The 26,682-nt window shown below is 36.9% G+C and overlaps 1 protein-coding gene and 1 pseudogene across 1 annotated transcript in view; one reads left to right on the forward strand and one right to left on the reverse strand.

Moving 5' to 3' along the window:
* The first annotated feature begins 7,557 nt into the window (after positions 1-7,557).
* Positions 7,558-26,682, forward strand: part of LOC147340702 (TLR adapter interacting with SLC15A4 on the lysosome-like) — a 28,868-nt gene continuing 9,743 nt past the window's right edge. Inside the window, exon 1 of the mRNA XM_086389878.1 lies at positions 7,558-7,863. The gene's annotated coding sequence lies outside the window, so the exon portion shown is untranslated. The remainder of the gene's footprint in view (positions 7,864-26,682) is intronic.
* LOC147340703 (SH3 domain-binding glutamic acid-rich-like protein 3) lies at positions 16,605-26,559 on the reverse strand (annotated as a pseudogene).

Raw genomic sequence — 26,682 nt, forward strand, 5'->3', positions numbered from 1 at the left:
TTATAACTAGAAGATAAATTTTACAAATTCCTATAGGAAATATTTTATATATGAATTATAAATGTACACGAATTATTATAAAGAATTGATCCACACAATAATGATGACTGGAAAGTCTGAAATTTGTAGAGCAGATTGGTGTCTAGAAACTCAGACAGGAATTAACACTGCAGTTTTTTGTTCGTTTGTTTGTTTGACAAATCCCTTTGTCCATTAGGCAATTTCTCCCCATTCCCACTCCCTCAAGCATTAGGCAACCAACAATCTACACTCTGTCCTTATGGATTTATCTATTCTTGATATTTCATATAAATGGAATCATCCTATTCATGACGTTTTGTGTCTGGCTTTTCTCACTTAGCATAATGTTTTGGAGATTTATTCATTATGTAGCAGATATCAGTACTTTAATAATTTATGCTGAATATGATTATGCATTATATACCAATTCAACTTCTCATCTGTTAATGGACATTTGGGCTGTGGTCATTTTAGGCTATTATGATTAGTGCTGCAATGAACACGTCTGTACATGTATATATATCTAGGAGTATATGTGTGGGGTCATATGGTAATTTTGTGTTTAACTTTTGAGGAACTGTTCAACTGTTTTCCAACATAGCTACACAATTTTGCATTTCTACCAGTGGTGCACCTGGTTCCAATTTTTCTACATGCTCTTCAACATTTGTTAATATCTGTTTGACTTTTTTTTGGTTTGTTTGTTTTGAAAAGAGCCATCCTAAGAGGTGTGGGATGGTACCTCATTATGGTTTTGATTTCCATTTCCTAAATGACTAATGATGTTGAACATCTTTGTGTGTGTGTTGGCCATTTGTATATTTTCTTTGGCTAAATGTCTAGTCAAGTCCTTGTCCATTTTAAATGGATTGTTTGCCTCTTTGTTTTTGAGTTGTGAGTTATTTATATATTCTGGATACTCCACCCTTGTCAGATACATGATTTAAAGATACTTTCTCTCATTCTGTATGCTGTTTCTTCACTTTCTTGCTAGTTGCCTTTGAGGCACAAATATTTTTAATTTGATGAAATCCAGTTATGTCTTTTTATCTTTGGTTGCTTGTGTTTTTAGTGCAAGAAACCACTACCTAATCTAAAAGATACAAAGATTTATCTCTATGCTTATTTCTGAGAGGTTCATAATGTCTACTCTTACATTTATGTATTTAATTCATTTTCAGTTAATTTCTGTGTATGGTTTTAAGTAGGGGTCCATATAATCATTTTCCATGTAGACAGCCAGGTGTATCTTCACAGTTTCTTGGAGAGACTATTACTTCCCCATTGAATAGTCATGGTACCATCATCAAAAATTAATTGATCATAGATATATATGTTTATTTCTGGGCTTTCAATTTAATTACATTGGTCTATATGTCTACACTTTGGCTAGTATCACACTATTTTGTTTAATGTAACTTTGTAGTGAGTTTTGAAATTGAGAACCTTGAGTTTCCAATATTGTTGTTTTTCAAGATTGTTTTGGCTATTTGGGACTCTTTGCGGTTCCATATGAATTTGAGGATCGATTTGCCCATTTCTCCAAGAAAAGGCTGTTGGAATAGTGATACAGATTACATTGAATCTGTAGATTTATCTGAGTATAGTATTGTCATTTTAACATTATAAAGTTTTCCATCCCATGAAAAAGACAGGATGTCTTTCCATTTATTTAGGTCTTTAATTTCCTTCATGAATAATTGGCAGTTTTCAGTGTGTAAGTATTTCACCTCCTTGGTAACATTTATGCTTAGTTATTTTATTCTTTTGGATGCTAAGTAAAGAATCCACCTGCAATGTAGGAGACCCTGGTTCAATTCCAGGGTCGGGATTCTTGGGTCGGGAAGATCCCCTCGTGAAGGGATAGGCTACCCACTCCAGTATTCTTGGGCCTCCCTGGTGGCTCAGCTGGTAAAGAATCCTCCTGCAATGTGGAGACATGGGTTTGACCCCTGGGTTGTCTTTCCTGGTGTCTCAGCCGGTAATGAATCTGCCTGCAATGCAGGAGACCCCAGTTCAGTTAAAATGGAATTGTTTTCTTGATTTTTATTTTCAGATTTTTCATCACTCTTGTACAGAGACAAACTGCTCTTTTTTGTGTTAATCTTTTACTCTGAAACTTTGCTGAATTAATTTAAGCTCTAGTTGCTTCTTTGTGGATTCTTTGAAATGTTCTATATATGAAATCACATTATCTGTGAATACTGATAATTTAGCTTTATCCTTCCACATTGGATGTCTTTTATTTCTTTAACTTATCTAATTCTTATGGCTGGAACTTCCAGTAAGAGTGTTGAATAGCAGTAGAGAAAGTAGCCATTTTTGTCTTGTTCCTGATCTTAGGGGGAAAGGTTTCAGTCCACCAATTTATACTAATGCTAGCTGTGTTGTTGTTTATATAAATTCCCTTTATCATGTTGGATAAGTTTCCTTCTAATCCTAGTTTTCTGAATTTTTTTTTATCATGAAATGGTATTTGTCAAATGTTTTTTTTAAATTCAATTGAGATGATTATGTGTTTTTACTTTCGTTAATGTAGTATATTGAAATGTTTGATTTTCTTATGTTGAACTACTCACATTTACAGGATAAGTCTTGCTTGTTTGTGGTATATAATCATTTTAATATGTTGTTGCATGCAGTTTACAAGTAATTTGGTTAATATTTTTACAAGGATATTAATAAAAGATATTAGTCAGTAATTGTCCTTTCTTGCAATATCATAATCTGGCTTTGGTATGAGGGTATGCTGGCTTCATAGAATGAGTTAGAAAACATTTCATCATTCTCTATTTTTCAGAGGAGTTTGAGAAAGATTGGTGTTAACTTCTTTTTTTTTTTTCCAAATGTTTGTCAAAATTTACCATTAAAATTGTCTGGTTTTGAACTTTTCTTTGTTTGGAGGATTTTGATGACAGATTTAATCTCTTAGTTCTTTCCAGATTTTCAATTTTTTTCTTGAGTCAGTTTTAGTTGTTTGTATGTTTCTCAGATTTTTTTTTTTCATTTCATTTAGATTAACTAATTTGTTGGTCTAAAATCATTGATAGTTTTCTCATTTTTTCAACTTCTCTGAGATTAACAGTAATGTCTGCACTCCTTATTTTAATATTTTGAGCCTTCTCCTTTTTTTCATTTTGTCAGCATAACTACAGTTTTATAAAACTTGGTGGTTTTTTGCAGAAAACCAACTTTTGGTTCCATTGGTGCCCTCTATTGCTTTTACATTTTTCCTATCTGGTCTGACGAAGAGAATAGTCGATGCACTCTCAAGAAGAAGGTGTATTCTGCTGCTTTTGGGTAGAGTCCTATATGTTTTCCTATATGTTTAGGTTATATTGTTTTCCAAGTTCCCTATTTTGTTATTGATTTTCTGAATACAAGTTATATCTGTTTTGAAAGTGGAGCATTGATATCTCCAGCTCTTATCATATAACTATCTCCCTACAGCGTCAACATTTGTTTTATATATATTTAAGGCTCCATTGTTTCCTGTGTATGTATATGGTCAAACTTTTTTGATACGTTCACACTTTTGTCAGTGTTTAATGTCTTTCTTTGCTTATTATAATAGTATTTGACTTAAAGTTTATTTTATTTGATGTTATTATAGGTATTCCAGCTCTATTTTTATTATTTGCATGGGATTCTATTTACATTGTTTCAGTTATTTATTTATTTATTTATTTTTTTGCAGCATGTGTCAGAACCTCCTTCCTTCCTCTTTAAGGTTGAATAATATTCCATTGTATACATTCACAGTTTTTAATTTATTTTAATATAAATTAATTTATTTTAATTGGAGGGTAATTACTTTACAATATTGAAGTGGTTTTGCCATGCATTGACATGAATCAGCCATGGGTGTACATGTGTTCCCTATCCTGAAACCGCTCCCACCTCCCTCCCCATCCCATCCCTCTGGGTCATCCCAGTGCACCAACCCTGAACACCCTGTCTCTTGCATCGAACCTGGGGTGGTGATCTGTTTCACATATGATAATATACATGTTTCAATGACATTCTCCCAAACCATCCCATCCTCGCCTTCTCCCACAGAGTCCAAAAGACTGTTCTATACATCTGTGTCTCTTTTGCTGTCTCACATACAGGGTTATCAGTACCATATTTCTAAATTCCATGTATATGCGTTAGTATAGTGTATTGGTGTTTTTCTTTCTAACTTACTTCACTCTGGATAATTAGCTCCAGTTTCATCTACCTCATTAAAACTGATTCAAATGTATTCTTTTTAATGGCTGAGTATTATACCGTTGTGTATATGTACCAGAGCTTTCTTATCCATTCATATGCTGATGGACATCTAGGTTGCTTCCATGTGCTGGCTATTATAAACAGTGCTGCAGTGAACATTGGGGTACACGTGTCTCTTTCAATTCTGGTTTCCATGGTGTGTATTCCCAGTAGTGGGATCACTGGGTCATATGGCAGTTCTATTTCCAGTTTTTTAAGGAATATCCACACTGTTCTCCAGAGTGGCTGAATTAGTTTGCAATCCTACCAATAGTGTAAGAGAGTTCCCTTTTCTCCACACCCTCTCCAGCATTTATTGCTTGTAGGCTTTTTTATAGCAACCATTCTGAATGGCATGAAATGGTACCTCATTGTGGTTTTGATTTGCATTTCTCTGATAATGAATGATATTGAGCATCTTTTCATGTGTTTGTTAGCCATCTGCATGTCTTCTTTGGAGAAATGTGTTCTTTGGCCCACTTTTTGGTCGGGTCGTTTACTTTTCTGGAATTGAGCTGCAGGAGTTGCTTGTATATTTTTGAGATTAATTGTTTGTTGGTTGCTTGGTTTGCTATTATTTTCTCCCATTCTGAAGGCTGTCTTTTCACCTTGTTTATACTTTCCTGTGTTGTGCAAAAGCTTTTAAAATTAATTAGGTCCCATTTGTTTATTTTTGCTTTTATTTACAATATTCTGGGAGGTGGATCATAGAAGATCCTGCTATGGTTTATGTCAGAGAGTGTTTTGCCTATGTTTTCCTCTAGGAGTTTTATAGTTTCTGGTCTTATGTTTAGATCTTTAATCCATTTTGAGTTTTTTTTTTTTTTTTTTTTTTTTTTTTTGTGTGTGTGTGTGTGTGTGTGTATCATGTTAGAAAGTGTTTTAGTTTCATTCTTTTACAAATTGTTGACCAGTTTTCCCAGCACCACTTGTTAAGGAGATTGTCTTTTCGATGTTATTCTTGCCTACTTTGTCAAAAATAAAGTGTCCATAGTTGCATGGATTCATCTCTGGCCTTTTTATTTTGTTCCATTGATCTATATTTCTGTCTTTGTGCTAGTACCATGCTGTCTTGATGATTGTGACTTTGTAGTAGAGCCTGAATTCAGGCAGGTTGATTCCTCTGGATCCATTCTTCTTTCTCAAGATTGCTTTGGCTAGTCGATGTTTTTTTGTATTTCCATACAAATTGTGAAATTATTTGTCTTAGTTCTGCGAAAAATTCCGTTGGTAGCTTGACAGGGATTGCACTGAATCTATAGATTGCTTTGGGTAGTATACTCATTTTCACTATATTGATTCTTCCAATCCATGAACATGGTATATTTCTCCATCTATTTGTGCCCTCTTTGATTTCTTTCACGAGTGTTTCATAGTTTTCTATATATAGGTCTTTTGTTTCTTTAGGTGAATCTCTTCCTAAGTATCTTATTCTTTTCGTTGCAATGGTGAATGGAATTGTTTCCTTAATTTTTCTTTCTGTTTTCTCATTGTTAGTGTATAGGAATGCAAGGGATTTCTCTGTGCTAATTTTATATCCTGAAATTTTACTATATTCATTGATTAGCTCTAGTAATTTTCTGGTGGAATCTTTAGGGTTTTCTATGTAGAAGATCATGTCACCTGCAAACAGTGAGGGCTTTGCTTCTTCTTTTCCAATCTGGATTCCTTTTATTTCTTTTTCTGCTCTGATTGCTGTGGCCAAAACTTCCATAACTATGTTGAATAGGAGTGGTGAGAGTGGGCACCCTTGTCTTGTTCCTGACTTTAGGGGAAATGCTTTCAGTTTTTCACCACTGCTGTGGGTTTGTCATATATAACTTTTATTATGTTGAGATATGTTTCTTCTATGCCTGCTTTCTGGAGGGTTTTTATCATAAATGGATGTTGAATTTTGTAAAAGGCTTTCTCTGCATCTATTGAGATAATCATATGGTTTTTATTTTTTAATTTGTTAATGTGGTATATTATGTTGATTGATTTGCAGATATTGAAGAATCCTTGCATCCCTGGGATACAGCCCACTTGGTCATGATGTATGATCTTTTTAATATGTTGTTGGATTATGTTTGCTAGAGTTTTGTTAAGGATTTTTCCATCTATGTTCATCAATGATATTGGCCTTTAGTTTTCCTTTTTTGTGGCATCTTTGTCTGGTTTTGGGTGATGGTGGCCTCATAGAATGATTTTGGAAGTTTACCTTCCTCTGCCATTTTCTGGAAAAGTTTGAGTAGGATAGGTGTTATGTCAGGAGCCACCACGGGAGATCCCACCCATGACAAGGTCATGTGGAAGAGATCTGACGAGCAAGGCTTATCAGAACTCAAAGTACCCCCTGAATCTGTTCGAGCATCTACCCCAAAACCAAAATCTGTCTACTGTTTATTATATTATGTCTTTTACCAACTCTTTTGTCATTAACAGGGGGCTATCCCCGACCAACTTTCTCTGGAAAAAATCACCTTAGGGCTTTAGTTAATTAGTCTCCTGGGCATGATAGGAGTGTTTCAATTCAAACCCCTCTGATGGCTTTCTAGCTTGCCTGACAGGCTTATCTAGACTCTTGCAGCTACGCATGTGACTGTTTACAGCCTCCCAACGGTAAGAGACATGGGAAGCCTAAAACATTCTAAAAATGTAGAGCCTTTCAAAGAGTTAAAAACTATTAGAGTAGTGCTGGTGTAGGATTTCATTGTTAAGCCAGTGCTTGCTGCCAAGTGCCCATATCCCTTATCCATTGTACACCTGAGAGTGCATTAGTTAACATAGTTGGAATATAAGAAAAACAAGTAACAGCCTTGGAATTAACCACATCAGACCTTTGAGCTAGTTAGTTCTTTCTTTGTTGTAACTTACTGCACCTTTGCTCTGTGAGAATGTAACTCTGATTAGCACTTTCTAAGGCTGACATAGATTAAAAATATAAAGAAAAAACACTTCAAGAGAAAATAAGTTTTCTGGGTGAGCAGCCTTTATCAAAAAAGGGTCATAAAATGTCCACAAGCCTCCAAGGCCAGATATTGTACACAACATTGTTTGTGGAAAAGGTATGCAAAAAAAATCCTGGTTTTGATAATGACAAAACAGATGTAATGTTTGGGCTGACTCTGTATGACTTTGCACTTTCATTTCCTTCTATGTACAAGTCAAGGTATAAAAGTTCCTTTTAAAAATAAAGTTATGGGCCTCGCTCACTGAAGCTTGGTCTCCCCATGTCATTCTTTTTTTTTTTTTTTTCTTTTCCCTCCTTTTCTCTCTGTTCTTCTTTCAGGAAGACTCCTTGGGGCACAGGGGCTCTCTGAGTTCACTTTTTTGCCTGGGCTTCTAAGACCTGATCGGGAAGGCGCCTTGAGTCTTCACCAGGGAGGGGGCGCCCTGCATCCTCACCCCACCGAGAGGGCGCCTGCAGCCTCCATGAACAGAACAAGTTCCGTGCCAGGAGATTTATTGTCTTTCTGTGTTTAACAAGAAAGATCAAGCCCTGCTCTCTGCTTTGCTATCCTTTCTCCTAGGTCATCATCCTGAGGGTACCCCTGGATCCTGCTGGGGCTGGACCCCGGCAAGTGGTGCCCGCAAAGGGACCCAAAGGTAAGTCTCCCCCATTGTACAGTTTTCGGACGGCTTAGGACCCCACTCAGGGTGTCACAGACCCCCTTACATAAGATAGATAGGGTGAAGAGTGGAAAGTAAAAATCTTTTCGATAAAGAGATAAAAAAGATAGTAGATTTTATGACATGGGTAACTCTAAAACTAAAAAACAAAAACTTTTAATAAAAATAATCTTAAAACTGTTAGACAAAAAAAGAGTTAAGGTTAAAAAGGCTATTCAATCTTTTTTTACATTTGTACAAAAACAGGAAAAAAATTTTTTTTCCTCTCTGCTTCATTTATTTCTATCATTCTATCTTCTACCTCACTTATCCTATCTTCTGCCTCCATTATTCTACGGTTGGCTCCCTCCAGAGTGTTTTTGATCTCATTTATTGCATTATTCATTATTGATTGACTCTTTTTATTTCTTCTAGGTCCTTGTTAAACTTTTCTTGCATCTTCTCAATCCTTGTCTCTGGGATATTTATCTGTAATTCCATTTTGTTTTCAAAATTTTGGGTCATTTTTACCATCATTATTCTGAATTCTTTTTCAGGTAGACTCCCTATCTCCTTCTCTTTTGTTTGGTTTGGTGGGCATTAATCCTTTACCTGCTGAGTGTTTCTCTTCCTTTTCATCTTGTTGAGATTGCTGTGTTTGTGTTGGCCTTTCTGTATCCTGGCAGTTTGTGGTTCCTCTTTATTGTGGAGATTCCTCCCTGTGGGTAGGGTTGAATGTATGGCTTTTTGGGTTTCCTGGTTAGGGAAGCTTGCTGCAGCATTCTGGTGGATTTAGCTGGATTTCTTCTTTCTGGAGTGCCAATAAGTGTCCAGTAGTGAGTTTTAAGATGAGATTGATGTGACTTTGGGTAGCCTTTATATTAAAGTTCTTGTGTTGCTGGAGAATTTGCATGGTATGTCTTGCTCTGGAGCTTGTTGGCACTTAGGTGGAGGTCAGTTTCAGTGTAGGTATGGAAGCTTTCGGATGAGCTCTTATAGATTAATGTTCCCTGGAGACAGAAGTTGTGCTGTTCTCAGATTTTGGGCTTAAACTTCCTGTCTCTGGTGTTCAGTCTTATTCTTACAGTAGCCTCAAGACTTCTCCATCTATACAGAACTGATGATAAAACATCTAGGTTAAAGATGAAAAGATTCTCCACAGTGAGGGACACCCAGAGAGGTTCCCAGAGTTACATGGCAAAGAGAAGAGGGAGGAGGGAGATAGAAGTGACCAGGAAGAGAAGAGGTGGAATAAAAGGGGGAGAGAACAAGCTAGCCAGTAACCAATTCCCTATGTGTTCTCCACAGTCTGGAACCCTCAGAGAGGTTAACAGAATTACACTGAGAAAAGAAGAGGGAGGAAGGAGACAGAAGTGACCAGGAGGAGAAAAGGGGCAATCAAAAGGAGAGAGACAGATCCAGCCAGTAATCAGTTTCCTAAGTGTTCTCCATAGCCCAGAACACACAAAGAGATTCACAGAGTTGGGTAGAGAAGAAAAGGAGGAGTTGGAGTTAGAGGCGACCTGGTGGAGAGAAAGGAGAGTCAAAATGGGTAGAGAGCAATCAAGCCAGTAATCACACTCCCAAGTAAAAATAGGTACTGAAGATTTTGTTTTTAAAGGTACAAAATTGATCACAAATACCAAAAAGCAAAGATTAAAAATCTAGAGTAGAGGTTAGACTCTCAAAAATACAATATTGTAAAGTTAAAAAATAAGAAAAGAAAGAGCAAAAAAAAATACAATATTAAGAAAACAAAGTCACAAAAATTATAAAATATATATATGAAGTTTGCTTTAAACAGTTTCTTTTTTTTGCAAGGTAATAGTAGGTTATAAATATGAAAATTAAAGGAGTAATAGAGGACTAAAAATAAAAAATAATACATTTTAAAATTGATAATAGTAAGTATATATCTAGTAATTTCTCTGGAGCTGTTGTGGGCTGTGTGGGATCAGTTCAGTTTCAGATAGTTTCTTGATCCAGCTAATAATGGTCAAGATCTATAGGCCCCTTCCAATATAGTCGGTGCTGACTACGGGGTTTTAGTTTGTTGCACCTGTCACTTCTAGAGCTGTTCCCTTTGTTTATTTTAGCTTCTTCATTTTGCTGGTCTTTTCAGTGTCTAATTTCCCCCCTGACTCAAGGGGGCGTAAGTGGTCACTTATTTAGGCTCATTTGTTCAGTCATGCTGTGGGGAGGGAGGAACAGTGCAAACATATATCACTGGCATGTGTGGGGAGTGCTCACAGTGTCTTGGCCACACTGGGTTTGCCTGCACTCACAGCATGTGCGCTTTCCCAGTCTACACTTCTCAGGCTCTAGGTTGCTCTGACGGGGAACTGTCTGAGGTGGGCCGTGCGTTGCGTGCCCATCCCAGGTCTAAGCCGCTCAGTTTCAGGTTCTCAGGTACTCCACAAAGGTGCAGACTTGGTTGGGCCTGCGTTTTGTGCCCTTTCCAGGTCCGAGCATCTCAGGCAACGAGGTGGTTGGTGAGCGCAATCTCCCCAGGTGGTGAGTGCATCTTATCACCTCCCCAGTCCCAGCCGCTCAGTTTCCTGGATGGTAGCAGGCGCGCCTGTCTCAAGTGTGCTGTGTGTCTCTTCTGGAGAGCTGATCTCTGTCTGTGACTCTCCCGGTGAATGTCAACCATCCAGAATCCCAAGAAGTCTTAGTTAGCGACTGGAAGCCTGCTTACAGTTTGGTAGAGGATGCCTCTCTGGGACTGAGATTGTCCCTTTCCAGCTCTGGTTGCTCCCCCGCTGCGTCCCTGTCTCTGGTGGGGGATGGGCTGGCCCACAGTCAGCTAGCTCTCCTCTGGTATTTGCTCAGTCCTTTGTTCTGTGAGCGTGCCTGGCAATGCCTTAGGTTAAGGCTTTTTGCAGGATAGTTCTCTCTCTTTCTCTCTCTTTTTTCTCTCTCTTTCTCTGGCTATCCCACAGTTTGGGTTGCTATTTCACATTAGTTCCCTCTGATTGCCCTCAGGGCATTCAAGCCCAGTCGTTACCCTAAGCAATGCAGCCTGTGCCTCCCTGTTCAGCCCCCGCTTGCTGGTGGTGGATGGGAGAGCTAGGAGTTGCTGTTAGGCACATAATCTGAGGGTTTTATTTATTTATTTATTTATATTTTCTTCCCATTATGTTGCCCTCTGAGATTCCAAAACTCCCCACAGACCCACTGGTGAGAGTGTTTCCTGGTGCTTGGAAACTTCTCCTCTTTAAAACTCCCTTACCAGGCCAGATCTCCATCCCTATCTCTTTTGTGTTTCTTTTTATCTTTTATATTTTGTCCTACCTCCTTTCGAAGACAATGGGCTGCCTTTCTGGATGCCTGATGTCCTCTACCAGCATTCAGAAGTTGTTTTGTGGAATTTGCTCAGGGTTCAAATATTCTTTCAATGAATTTGTAGGGGAGAAAGTGATCTCCCTCTGTCATTCCTCCACCAACTTAGGACCTCCTAATGAGGACCCCTCATCGTTTCAGCTTTAACCTGTTTGTGTTTGGGGATATAAAGTGAGTTTCTTATAGACAGCATATAGTTAGACCATGTTATTAAATCCATATTTCAATATACACCTTTTAGTTGAAGTTACATTTGAAGCAATTACTAATAAATAGCAGTGCCTGTTATTTTGTATTTGTTTTGATATGACACCATTTCTGTCCTTCATCTCTCCCATTACTGCCATCATTTGTATTTAGTTTTTTTCTGTAGCTTATTTCTGTAGAGAGTTTTGACTCCCTTCTTATTTCTATTTGTGTATATTTTAAATATATTTTCTTTGTGGTTATCACAGAAATTGCAATTAATATTCTAAATTTATAATGTTATATTTCTAATTGATACAATCTTGTCTAAAACAATATATAAAAATTTTACTCATGTGTATTTTTCCAAAAACTTTTGTTTTTATCACAAATCCATCTTTATACATTATGTAACCAATAATGCAGATTTATTGTTTTTATGCATTATCTTTTAATTCATATAGGAATTAAAAAAAGAGTTACAAACAAAAATAAAATAAAACTGGAATTTATATTTATTTGTGTGGTTACCAATACTGTAATTCTATATATCTTTTTATGTCTTTGAATTATTGTTTAGTGCCCTTTCATTTTATCCTAAATGAATCTTTTCAACATTTCTTGTGTGGTAGCTCTACTGGGTCCATTGGTAACAAATGCCCTCAGCATTTGTTTATCTGGCAAAGGTGTTTTTATTTTTAAAATTTTCTTGCTGCTTTTAATTTTTTTAATTGAGATATAGTCAATGAACAAAACCTATGTAAGCTACAGGTGTAGAATATAGTGATTCACAATTTTAAAGGTTATACTGCATTTATAGGTATTATGAAATATTGGTTATATTTCTTGTTATGCAATTTATCCTCATACTTTATTTATTTTATACATTACAGTCTGTACCTTTTAATCCCCTACTCCAAAATTTCTCCTCATTTCCCCTCTCCCAATTGGTAACCACTAATTTGTTCTCTATCCATAAGTCTGTTTCTGTTTTGTTATATTCATTGGTTTGTTTCATTTTTTTAAATATTCCATATACAAGTGATGTCAAAGAGTATCTGTCTGTCTTTGTCTGACATTTCATTTAGCATAATGTGCTTTAAATCCATCCATGGTGCTTGTTGCAAATGGAAAAATTTCATTCTTTTTATGGCTGAGTAATGAAAAATGAAAGTGAAAGTTGCTCAGCCGTGTCCAACTCTTTGCGACCCCATAGACTATACAGTCCATGGAATTATCCAGGCCAGAATACTTGAGTGGGTAGCCTTTCCCTTCTCCAGGGGATATTCCCAACACAGGGATCGAACCCAGGTTTCCCACATTGCATGAGGATTCTTTATCATCTGAGTCACCAGGGAAGCCCAAGAATACTGGAGTGGGTAGCCTATCCCTTCTCCAGTGGACCTTCCTGACCCAGGAATTTTGACCCTAGAATCGGACTGGGGTCTCCTACATTCCTGCATTGCAGGTGGATTCTTTACCAGCTGAGCCACTGAGGAAGTCCATGGCTGAGTAATTATATATATATATATATATATATATATATATATATATAATATAAATATATATATAAATATATATATATATATATATTTCTCTGTTGATAGACACAACTTGCTTCCCTATATCAGCAATCATAAATAATGCTGTTAGGAACACTGGAGTGCATGTATCTTTTTGAATGGGTGATTTTGTGTGTGTGTGTGTGTGTGTGTGTTGGATGTATACTCAGAAGTGATATTGCTGTGTCATGTGTTCAGTCACTAAGTCGTGTTTGACTCTTCACAACCCCATGGACTGTAGCACACCAGGCTCCTATATCCTCCACTATCTCTTGGAGTTTCTCAGAATTCATGTCCATTGAGTCCATGATGCTATCTAACAATCTCATCCTCTGCTACCCCCTTCTCCTTTTGCCTTCAATCTTTTCCAGCCTCAGGGTCTTTTCCAATGAGTTGGCTCTTTACATCAGGTAGCCAATGTATTGAGGCTTCAACTTCAGCAAATAACCCTTCCAATGAATATTCAGGACTGATTTGCTTTAGGATTGACTGGTTTGATCTCATTGCAGCCCAAGGGACTCTCAAGAGTCTTCTCTGGCACCATGATTTGAAAGTATCAGTTCTCCAGCACTCAGACTTGTGGTTCAGCTCTCACATCCATACATGAATACTGGAAAAACCATAGCTTTGACTACATGGACGTTTGTTGGCAAAGTGATGTCTCTGCTCTTTAATATACTGTCTAGGTTTGCAATAGCTTTCCTTCCAAAGAGCAAGTGTCTTTTGATTGCATGGCTGGAGTCACCATCCACAGTGATTTTGGAGCCCAAGAAAATAAAATTTGTCCATGCTTCCACTTTTTCCTCTTCCATTTGCCATGAAGTGATGGGACCAGATGCCATAATTTTAATTTTTAATGTGGACTTTCAAGCCAATTTTTTCAATCTCCACTTTCACCCATATCAAAAGGCTCTTTAGTTCCTCTTCACTTTCTGCCATTAGAGTGGTATCATCTGTATATCTGAGGTTGTTGGTATTTCTTCCAGCAATTTTGATTCCAGCTTGTGATTCATCCAGCCCAGCATTTTGCATGATGTATTCTGCATATAGGGCTTCCTAGGTGGCACACTGGTAAAGAATCCATCTGCCAAAGCAGGAGATACAAGAGACGTGGATACAATCCCTGTGTCAGAAAGATTCCTTGGAGTAGACAATGGCAGCCCATTCTAGTATTCTTACCTGGGAAATCTCATGGAGAGAGGAACTTGGTGGGCTACAGTCCAGGGAGTCATAAAAAGTAGGACATGATTGAATGACCGAGCACACACACACACACTCTGCTTATAAGTTAAATAAGCAGGGTGACAATACACAGCCTTGTACTTTTTCCCAATTTTGAACCACTCAGTTTTTCCATGTCCAATTCTAACTGTTGTTTCTTGACCCTTATATAGGTTTCTCAGGAAATAGGTAAGGTGTGGTTCATCATGACCTACACAGACAAAGGGTCATGTGTTAGTTCTCTTTTTAGTTTCTGTAGGAATCTCCATACTATTTTCCATAGCAGCAGCACCACTTAACAATTAACAGTGTACGAGAGTTCCCTGTCCCCACATCCTCACCAAAAATTTTGTGGTCTTTTCGATGACAACCAGTCTGACAGTGTGAGGTAGTATCTCATTTTGTTTGGTTTTATTTCCATTTCTCTTATAATTCACGATGTTGAGCCTCTTTTCATGTGCTTTTTGTCCATATGTATGGCATCTTTGAAAAATATCTATTTAGATCTTTTTCCCGTTTTTTTATTGGGTTGCTATTGTTATTTTTTTTGAAGTTTACTTGTATGAACTGTTTATATATTTTGGACATTAATCCATTATTGGTCATGTCATTAATAAATATTTTCTCCTATTCAGTAAATTTTCTTTTCATTTTATCAATGGATTCCTTTCCTGGGCAAAAGATTTTAAGTTTAATTAAGTCCCCTTTGTTTATTTCTCATTTCATTTCCTTAGCTTTAGATAGATAGATCCAAAAAAATTACTACGTTTTATGTCAAAGAGTGTTCTGCATATGTTTCCCTCTAAGAGTTTAATGGTTTCTGATATAATGTTTATGTCTTTAATGCATTTGAGTTTATTTTTGTATATAGTGTGAGAAATGTTCTAATTTCATTCTTTTACAGGTAGCTGTCCAGTTTTCACAATACCACTTATTGAAGAGTCTGTCTTTTCTCCATTGTATAATCTGCTTCCTTTGTTGTAGATCAATTAACTATAAGTGTATGGGTTTATTTTGGGCTATCTGTTCTGTTCTGTTGATTCATGTGTCTATTTTTGTGCCAGTACCATAATGTTTTGATTACTATAGCTTTGTATTTTTAGTCTGAAGTCAGAGAGTGTGATTCTTCCAGCTCTGTTTCTCTTTCTCAAAATTGGTTCAGCTATTTGGGCCTTTTCATTTCCATAGATATTTCAGTATTTTTTGTTCTAGTTCTGTGAAAATTGCCTGTTTTGATAGGGATTGCATTGAACCTGTAGATTGCCTTTAGTAGTATGATCATTTTAACAATATTAATTCTTCCCAATCAATGAACAGTATACTTTTTCATGTTTGTCCTTGACATTGTTTGACTTTCTAAATACACTAGTATACATGGGTACATTTGAATGACCTAATTCCCCAAAGAAACTCATTCTTCAGGTATTCCTCTCAAGCTTTAGGCAATGTATTCTATATCTTAATTATAATTTTTGCCCCAGGTGGGTTAATTCACCTTGAAAAGTTTTGAAGCAGTGCTCACTGCTTTTCTATCCTGAGTGAGTTCTGAGTTTAAAACTATTAAAAAATATATACTGTAGTATTTTCTTGTGTTTTATTTCATTTTTCAGAAATGCTGGTATCATACAACTATGTTATTTTCATTATGTAGCCACTTTCCTTTTCAAACTATCTGCATTGCAGAATTTATAAAGGTTACTTGAGACTTGGGAATGACTCTTGCTTTATTCTACTAGCTTTTTCATTTATACTGTGAATTTAGGGGCAGCCCTGTGTTCATCCTCTAATGGTATAATGGGAAACCTTTTCCTCTTTTGACTTTACTCACGTCCATAGAAGTTTTTATTCTTTTTTGTCTTAATTTTGGGAAATTGCACATGGGGCATAATATGAGTTTCCTTTGACTTCCATAACAAATTACCACAAAATGAATGGCTTAAAATAGTAGATATTTAATTTCTCACAACCCTGAGGTCAGAAGTTTGAAATAAACGTGTTAGTAGGTTTGCATTCCCTCTGGAGTCTCTTGGGGAGAAACCATTCTTTGCCTCTTTCAGCTTCAATTGTTTCCAGACATTCTTTGGCAAGAGGTCACATCACTCCAATCTCTATCTCAGAGGTCATGGTGGCTTCTCTTCTTTCTATAATATCACTCTAATAAGGACTATTGTCATTACATTTAGGACCCACATGGATAATTCAGGGTGATTTCCTCATGTTAAGATTCTGACATTTGCAAAGACCCCTTTTCTAAATAAGCTAGTATTAATAAATTCTAAGAATTAGGATGTGGACATATCTTTTCAGAGGCTACCATTCAATCCATTACAGGGAATTTTGAAGGGGAGATGATAAAAATGCCTTCTCAGTGGATGACTGTCAGGGTGTTATATCTGCAAAGTCAGTAAACTTTTTATATTCCCCAGATTAATAGTCCTTTGGGCAGCTCATGTTAATGTTGTTATGCTGGATGTCAATCATCCTGAGTTTTCTTATTCTCTGGGGAATAAGGGATTAAAAGGGGCAAAATGTTTTCATATGATAGGCATTTTCTCTATTTTAAAGGAAAAGCTGATTTTAAATTGTCAATGATATATCTATCTCCCTTTATTCTCTGATCACCAGGTTCATAAAAGTCTCCCATCATCCATTTCATGAACTTTAAGGTTTCTATATCTGCGGGCTCACCGTCAACCATCTTTGATCCTCTCTTATAATGGAATGTGAAACTGAATACACAAATAGACAAAGGCCAGTTCTTATATGAAAACAGAAGTCAAACCCATAACCTGCAACAACTAACTCAGGAAGCCAAACCACAACCTTTGCAGTAAACTGAGCAGGAAGTCAAACAACCTCCTGTAGCAATAAGTTCAAAACAGCCAGAACACAATCAACAACTGCCAGCTTCCTTAATTTTTGGTTCTGCTTACAAATTAGGACTAAGTGACAGAAACAAAACATGCTTCCCTAACAGATTAAACCTAATATGCCCTGCTTCTAGTTAGTCTGCTTTCAGTTTCCCCTTGCCAACAGTTTCCAATCAGAGCATATCTGAAGCCTTCATTTTTTTCCATTACAAAGATTTCCTACTCCTTTGCTTGCCTTTGAGCTTTTGAAAAATGTAAGTGATGGTGACTACTTATTATAGCAATATCTGATTAAATAAGCCTTTATTGTTTTCACTTGGTTGGTCTTTGTTTTTTCCCTTAAAAGGCATGGGAAAGTTTGGGATGTTCTTTCATTCACTGTAATGGAGGAGTAAGGGTTTACCAGGCTGCCCTCAGCCCCATTATCCTAGACCCTTGCCTAAGAATTTCAATTTCTCAGTTGTGATGCAATGAGAGGCTCTGGCTTGACTTTAGAAACAAGAGGTACCACTCTTTTCTGTTTTGTGGTTCCCCTAAACCTAGGTGGGATTTTTAAGGACTCTATTTCCCACCTCTCTCGGAATTTTGACCATAAGGAGGGCCAATATGTGAGACTTCTTTTATAGGGACACACACTACGGACACACTTTTTGCTGCTTTCTTTCCTTTTAGATCCTCTTCTTCTCCATTAAAATAGGGCCTTTTACCTCACCTATGTAATGGGTCAAAAATCTAGATTTATCACTTATTAACTCTGTAGCTTTTTGAAAGTTTCTACTGGCAATTCATTTTCCTCATTCATAAAATAGGTATGATTATAGCACCTATCTCACAGGGTTGTAAACACTCTATGTAGATAAACTCATATACAGCACTGTCAAACAGACACTATGTCTGGAACATAGTGAACACTGAAGAAGTACTTACAATTATGACTTTCAAAGAAGACAGTAGTTCTAAACTGTTATTACTGCTGTGATAAAAATAGGTATTATATGGGCTTGCAAGTGTGTAAAAAAAAGGCAAGATAATGCAAAACTGGTACATCTAGGAAACTATAAATAGGTAAGGAAGGTTAATGGGGAAGATAGTTGGATGTAACTAAAAAGCGTGAAAAGAATGATCTACAGAAATTTGTTTCACAGAATGAATATGGAGTTTAAATTTTTAACCTATAGATAAAAACTTCTCAAAAATTAGTACATAATATAAAGCTGCTCATGTAAAATTCAAGTATCTTTGCTCAGTTTTAGAGGTCTAGGGAAAGGTCCAGGAATCCACATGTTTATTAAGTTGTGCAGATGATTCTGAGGGCTGTGGTTTTCTTATACCACACTGTGAGAAACTTTTTGCCGCAGCTACATATATTTGATTAAATTTATGTTTTGAAAGATCTAATTCTATTGTTCACAACTCGAGGTGCACATTAAAATCATTAAAAATGTGATCCAGACAGTTTTTAAAATTCCTCAGGTGATTCCAATGTTCAGTCAAGGTTGAAAAGTCTTGACTTAGCACCACTGCAAAGGGCAGATATTAGAATAGTAAAACTGGAAGCAAGCAGTTAAAATATTTGCAAGAATGATGAGGACAGGAAAAAGGGCAATAGCTGGAGAGCTGGAGGAGTAGCTGAGATATTAAAACTAGTACATCTAGAGTTTGGTAATTTATGGCATACAGAAGTGAGGGATTGGGTGATATTAACAGTGAGTCTCAGGATTTAGAGTTAGGGTTTGAGTGAAGGGAGGTGCCATTCAACAAGATGGAAACCACAGGAGGAGAAACAGATTTGGAAGAAGACTACCATTTTATAGCAGAGGTGGAGGGATGACCTAACATTTTTTTATTCTTTGGTACTGGTTCCCAGACTTTAGTATACCAAAAAGAAAAAAATAAAAGTCACCTGGGGGGTTTGTTACAAATACAAATTCTTATTTCCTCCCTGTTTCCATCTGGGAGGATTTGGAATGGAGCCCAGTGATCTTTTTTTACTTTCATTCTTTTGAACAGCCCCAGTACAGTATATAGGCTTTTGTTAAATGTATTGATAAACGTTTACTAAAAGTAAATTAAAAACTGCACTAAAAGTCTATTTCATGACTATGAATTGACAGCTACTAATGATTTAAAAGAAGAGTCTGGTGTTGATATTAAACAATATTCTTCTTTTTATACAGTTCCACATTAATAAAATGCTTACAGTGTAATAGATTTTAATGCATAATGGAAATAGAAAGTCTCATATGAAAAAAAAAAAAAAAGAAAGCCTCATATGTTAGTGATTACAACTTAGTCTAGGTAGTGATTAACTTTAATGAAAGTTTAACTCTATTATAAATAAAAGCAACTGATGTATATGGGAGTATATGTAGATCCACCTTGCTAAATATATTTTGTTATTGCTGACCATTAATTCTATCTTCAGAAATTTCAGAATCTCTCTGCTCTCCTTTGCCTTGTGAAGTATTTCAAAATCCTAAAAAAAATGAATAAATAAAATAAAATAAAGTTATAATATCAATACTGATAATTTCCAGTATGAAGTTGTTAAACTCAAGTATCTAGGTAAGTTTGCTAATTATCTTACCTGGGCCTCTACAAACTGCTGCCAGCTAAGTTAGAGAAAAAAAATTTCCTCAGAGGATCAGTCATTTTATACTGTAATGTATGATGAAAAATACCAGATAAGTATCCCAAAACATGGTTCATGATAAAATTTCCTTTTGTGATGTTTTCATAATAAAATACAGATTTCCTTATCTTCAGGGACATAATTAAGTCATTCCAAAAATGGATATACCTGTACTTCTTACCCCATGAATATTTTATTTCCTCATATAAATGGCCTTAAAATATGAAGTCAAAATAAAACAAACATGGGCATTTATTCTTACTCCACAATATTCTCAGTCTTTGAATATCTGAGGTGGTAGAGCCTTAAGGGTGGAAATCTTCATCCTCATTTCTTGAAGTACTTTCAAACTGACAGAAATATTTATTAATACATACTTTATTTTGTAAGTATCTAAAATTCTGGTCTCTTCTTCCTGTCTCTGCTTCACCTAGATAGACAAAGATATAGAAAGGAAGAGTTCAACTGATCTCAATGTTTTATGTTTTATTTTCCCTGTCCATTATGCTATAGAAGAGGAACAGCTTTTAATGGTATAATATTTTTGAGGCACTCCAACATAAAAACAGACTTAAAGAATACAATATGTAACCATTTGACTTAAATTCACAGAGAAAAAGAAGTTAAGCAAAGTGAAGAGGCAGAGAACTACTCTCAATTGAAAGCAAGGCAAAACACTGAAAAAATAAATAATGAAACCAAAATAAAGAATTTACCAGATAGAGCATTCAAAATATTGATAATAGAAGTGTTAAATCAATTACAAAAAAAATTGATCCAAACACTGAATATTTAAACAAGGAACTAAAAACTAAAATATACCCAATCAAAAATAAGTATTTCAATACCTGATATAAAAATTACCCTACAATGAATGAATACTAGATAAAGAGATACAGAAAAATGACAAAGTAATCTGGAAGATAGAATGATGGAAATCACGCACTCAGAGCAGCAGAAAGAAAAACTAATGTTTTAAAAATGAAAGCAATCAAAGAGACTTCTGATATAACATTAAGCACTTTAATATTCACAGTATAGGGGTACCAGAGGTAGAAGAGAGAGAGAGGGGTGTCAAAAACTTATATGGAGTAATATGGATGAAAACTTCCCAAATCTGAAGAAAGGAACAGATATTCAGGTACAGGAAGCACAAAAGTTCCCAAATAAGATGAAGCCAAAGAATCCCATACCAAGATATGTCACAGTTAAAATGACAAAGATAAAAAAGATAATTCTAAAAGAAGCAAGAGAAACACAATCAGTTACAAGGGAATCCCATAAAACTATCAGCTAATTAATTTTATAGCAGAAACTTTGCAGACTAGAAGGAGTGGCATGATATTTAATATATTCAAAGTGTTGGAAGGGAAAAACCTGCAACCTCGGATATTCTACCCAGAAAGATTATCATTTAGAATAGAAAAAGAGGGCTTCCCTGGTGGCTCAGTGGTAAAGAATCTGCCTGCCAATTCAGGAGACACAGGTTCAATCTCTGATCGGGGAAGATCCCACATGCCTCGGAGCAACTAAGCCCATGTGTCACAACTATTGGGCCTATGCTCTGGAGCCTGGGAGTCACAACTACTGAAGTCTTCACACTCTGGAGCCCATGCTCCACAACAGGAGAAGCCACTCCAGTGAGAAACTTGAGCACTGAAACTGGAGAATAGGCCATGCTCTCTGAAACTAGAGAAAGCCAGAGCAGCAATGAAGACCTAGCATAGCCAAAAATAGATAAATAAATAAAATTATTAAAAGAAAAATAGAAAAAGAACTTCCCAGACAATCAAAGACTAAAATAATTAATCAATACTAAACCTATCCTTAAAGAAATGTTGAAGGGTCTCTCTCAATGAAAAGAATTAAGAATTCACAGGAAAGGGAAAAATCCCACTAGGAAAGAAAAATATAGTAAAAAATGAAAAACACCTAAACTAGCCAATATATAGATTAAAATACAAAGAAATTGTAAAAGCAACTATAACTACAATGAACTATTAAGGGATAAAAATGATGATGTAAAATAAGACATCAAAAAGAAAAAATATGAAAGAAGGGAATAAACAATATAGATCCTTTAGAATGCATTTGTCATGAGAGGCTATTGTTAGCAACTATATGCCAATAAAAATGGACAGCCTGGAAGAAATGGATAAATTCTTAGAAAGGTACAAACCTCCAAGATTCAACCAGGAAGAAATAAAAAATATGAACAGACTAATCACAAGTACTGAAATCAAAACTGTGATAAAAAGTCTTCCAACAGATGGCTTCACAGGCAAATTCTGCCAAACATTTAGAGAAGAGCTAACACCTATCCTGTTTCACCCTGATACCAAAACCAGACAAAGATATCACACAAAAAAGAAAATTACAAGCCAATATCACTGATGAACATAGATGTAAAAATTCTCAACAAAGTCTAGCAAACAGAATCAACAACACATTAAAAGGATCAAACACCATGATCAAGTGGGGTTTATTCCAGGGATGTAAGGATTCTTCCATATATGCAAATCAATCAATGTGATACATCATATTAACTAATTTTTCAACACAGTTGAACACCCATATGCAATAAAAACTCTCAGAAAATCAGCATAGAAGGAGTCTAACTTCTATAGTAAAGGTACATAATAAAGGTACAACAAACTCACAGCAAACATTACTGTCAATGGTGAAAAATTGAAACCATTTCCTCTAAGATCAGGAACAAGACAAGGGTGCCAACTGTCACCACTATTATTCAATATAGTTTTGGAAGCCCTAGCCACAGCAGTCAGAGAAGGAAAAGAAATAAAAGTAATCCATACTGTAAAAGAAGAAGTGAAACTCTCACTGTTTGCAGATGACATGATAATATACATAGAAAACCCTAAAGATAATATCAGAAAATTACTAGGGCTAATCATTGAATTTAGTAAAATCACAACTACAAAATTAATAGACAAATCCCTTGCATTTCTATACACTAACAACAAAAAATCAGAAAAAGAAATTAAGGCAATAATGCCATTTATTATCACAACAAAAAGTATGATGCCTAGGAATAAACCTACCCAAAGAGACAAAAGACCTGTATGCAGAAAACTAAAAGACACTGATGAAAGAAATCAAAGATGACACAAACAGCTGGAGAGATACACCATGTTTTTGGATGGAAAAATAAATATTGTGAAAATGACTGTACTATCCAAAGCAATCTACAGACCCAATGCAATCCCTATCAAATATTTTCCAAAGAACCAGAAGAAAAAAATTTGCAATTTGTATGGAGACACAAAGCCCCAAATAGCAGTTTTGAGAAAGAAGAATGGAGTTCGAAGAATCAACCTTCCTGACTTACGACTATACTACAAAGCTGCAATCATCAAGAAAGTAAGGTAATGGCACAATACTAGAAATATAGATCAATTGAACAAGATAGAAACTGCAGAGATAAATCCACACACCTATTGACATGTTATCTTTGACAAAGGAGTCACAAATATACAATGGAGAAAAGACAGCCTCTTCAATAAGTTATGCTGGGAAAACGGGACAGCTCTGTGTAAAATAATGAAATTAGAATACTCCCTCAGTTCAGTTCAGTCGCTCAGTCATGCCCGACTCTTTGGAACCCCATGAATCGCAGCACGCCAGGCGTCCCTGCCCATCACCAACTCCCGGAGTTCACCCAGACTCACATCCATCGAGTCAGTGATGCCATCCAGCCATCTCATCCTCTGTCGTCCCCTTCTCCTCCTGCCCCCAATCCCTCCCAGCATCAGAGTCGTTTCCAATGAGTCAACTCTTCGCATGAGGTGGCCAAAGTACTGGAGTTTCAGCTTTAGCATCATTTCTTCCAAAGAAATCCCAGGGCTGATCTCCTTCAGAATGGACTGGTTGGATCTCCTTGCAGTCCAAGGGACTCGCCAGTGTCTTCTCCAACACCACAGTTCAAAAACATAAATTCTTTGGTGCTCAGCCTTCTTTACAGTCCAACTCTCACATCCATATATGACCACAGGAAAAACCATAGCCTGGACTAGACGGACCTTTATTGGCAAAGTAATGTCTCTGCTTTTCAATATGCTATCTAGGTTGGACATAACTTTCCTTCCAAGAAGTAAGCGTCTTTTAATATCATGGCTGCAGTCACCATCTGCAGTGATTTTGGAGCCCCCCAAAATACAGTCTGACACTGTTTCCACTGTTTCCCCATCTATTTCCCATGAAGTGATGGGACCAGATGCCATGATCTTCGTTTTCTGAATGTTGAGCTTTAAGCCAACTTTTTCACTCTCCACTTTCACTTTCATCAAGAGGCTTTTTAGTTCCTCTTCACTTTGTCATCTGTTACTATACCGTATTTCCCCCATTGTCTTTTCCCCTGAAATACAGATTACCTCTAAAGTAAAACTGCAATAGTTGGTTATCTTTTAAAACTGTTTTATAACTACAACTTTTTGTTAATAGCTGTAACATAAATTTTAAACTTTGAAGTTTCTACATTTTCATATGATAGTCTTGGAATAAAACCTGTGATGAATAGAATTAGAAAACTTATGTAAAAGCGTTTTGACATGCACAAACTCCAGCTTATTCAAATAGGATTTTTTTGTTTGGTGACTTGAAAATGTTATCTAGTCATGCCTAGAAAACGATGCTTATTTCCAACCACTGAGAAATTTCTGACATTTAAAATGCAGCATTTTCACTTTCTCAGGCTCATTCGTTTTCAAAATTGCAAAAGCATGATGCATGTGACTAAGTCAAATTTCTATAGTGGTTTTTCAAAATCTTTTCAGAGGAAACCATTAAGAGAACAGTTGCTTAGACCAATGCTAGTCTGAGTGTGGTTCATAAGGCTAGCAGTATCTGCTTACCTCATCTGAAAACTACAGTCAGAATTTCTGGGAGTGGGTCTCAGGAATATTTTAATACATCTTCCAGATTTTTATGTTACAGTTTGAGCTACACAGATCAACACTTGGGTGAGACTTCTACTGTATCCACTGTAGTCCCTACTGATTGAAAATCACTCCCTCTTACTCAGTACCATATCCAATAACATGATTCACAATGTTAAAAAAACACACACACACACACACACACATAATCAAATGGCCCATAATTTTCTTTTTTAAACTACTTTTTGTTATTGTTTCTTAGTTAAGTGTTAGTCGCTAGTCGTGGCTGACTCTTTGCGATCCCATGAACAGTAGCCCGCCAGGCTCCACTTTCCATGGAATTCTCCAGGAAAGAATACTGGAGTGGGTTGCCATTCTCTTCTCCAGGGGATCTTCCTGACTCAAGGACTGAACCCCAGTCTCCTGAATTGCAGGAGAAGATTCTTTACCAACTGAATGACCAGGGAAACCCATTGTTTCTTAGTATCCAGGTGAAATAAATCCCTACTCTACATGCTGCTGCTGCTGCTGCTAAGTCGCTTCAGTCGTGTCCGACTCTGTGCGACCCCATAGACGGCAGCCCACCAGGCTTCCCCATCCCTGGCAAGAACACTGAGTGGGTTGCAATTTCCTTCTCCAATGCATGAAAGTAGAAAGTGAAAATGAAGTTGCTCAGTCGTGTCTGACTTTTAGCGACCCCATGGACTGCAGCCTACCAGGCTCCTCCATCCATGGATTTTCCAGGCAAGAGTACTGGAGTGGGGTGCCATTGCCTTCTCCGAATCTACCTGATGAAGTTTTATGAAAGCAATGCACTCTTTCTAGGCTGAGACCAAATCTCTTTCCTAGCGTGTATCATAGTATCTGACACAGAGCAGGAGTTTGATGAATGTTTGTCAACCATATGTAACCAATCTCACCTCTTTTTTAAAAAAGTAGCCACTTAAAATTATGTATGTGGCTCAAAATATATTGCTGTTGGAGAGCACCGTTCTATAGTACTTCCTACATCTTGGTTAAAAAGAATTCATCTAAACTTCAATTAAGCTAAGAAACGTCTGATTTATGTAAATACACGTTCTACTTTGAAACTAATCAGTTTGTCTTTTTGGGGTTGCCCAGGCTTCTCTTGGCACCCCGCTCCAGTACTCTTGCCTGGAAAATCCCATGGACAAAGGAGCCTCGTGGGCTGCACTCCATGGGGTCGCTAAGAGTCAGACACGACTGAGCAACTTCACTTTCACTTTTCACTTTCATGCATTGGAGAAGGAAATGACAACCCAGTCCAGTGTTCTTGCCTGGAGAATCTCAGGGACGGGGGAGCCTGGTGGGCTGCCATCTATGGGGTCGCACAGAGTCGGACACGACTGAAGTGACTTAGCAGCAGGCTTCTCTAAAGATTCTGGCCATTCACTCAATGGCATTTCCCCCCTCTCGTTCTAAACAAAGTTCTTTATTTCTTCCATTTGAAACATCAATAACATTATTGGAAACCCTTAAGATGAGCTCAGAACACAGAAACCTCCCAGATCAATCAGTTCTTAGAACACAACCTGGGTGAAGGTGTTAACCACATTCCCTGTTCTCATCTGCACCTGGCACCCTGAAAACCTAGTGAGGAGGAGCTGAACAATGAAAAGCAGGGAGGAGATAATAATGTCTTAGCACAATCCTGAAGTTCCCAACTGGAATGTCTTCAGTATTTTCTGCCTGCTGGGTTTTTTTTCTTTCCACTCATCTCCCTAGAGCCTGACATGCTGGTATAATAGATTTTACTGGAGATTATTGTTTCTACTCTGAAGCTGTTTTGTAGAAGTAACACAGCCAGCCTGATGAGTTGAGCTACACAGATCAACAACAGCTCAGCAACGCTAGATGCTGTGTCCAAAGGCCCAGCCCTTCTCAGGGACGTTGCTAAGGGCCAGGGACCCTATGCTCAGATTGGCTGGGAAATAAGTGCCCTCATGGAGCAAGTGCTCACCCATTCTGGGAACTCTGGGCATCTGGTGACTAACAGGTTATAGTCATCACCGGCCTGGTGGGAGGGGCTAAACTGTCTGGGAGAACAAACTCTAGTTAAGGGTTCTTTCCTCTCCTTATCTCTGCAG

This window comes from Bos grunniens, chromosome X, assembly GCF_055505025.1.
Source record: "Bos grunniens cultivar Pamir isolate PY7600 chromosome X, Bosgru_T2T1.0, whole genome shotgun sequence".
Taxonomy (NCBI): domain Eukaryota; kingdom Metazoa; phylum Chordata; class Mammalia; order Artiodactyla; family Bovidae; genus Bos; species Bos grunniens.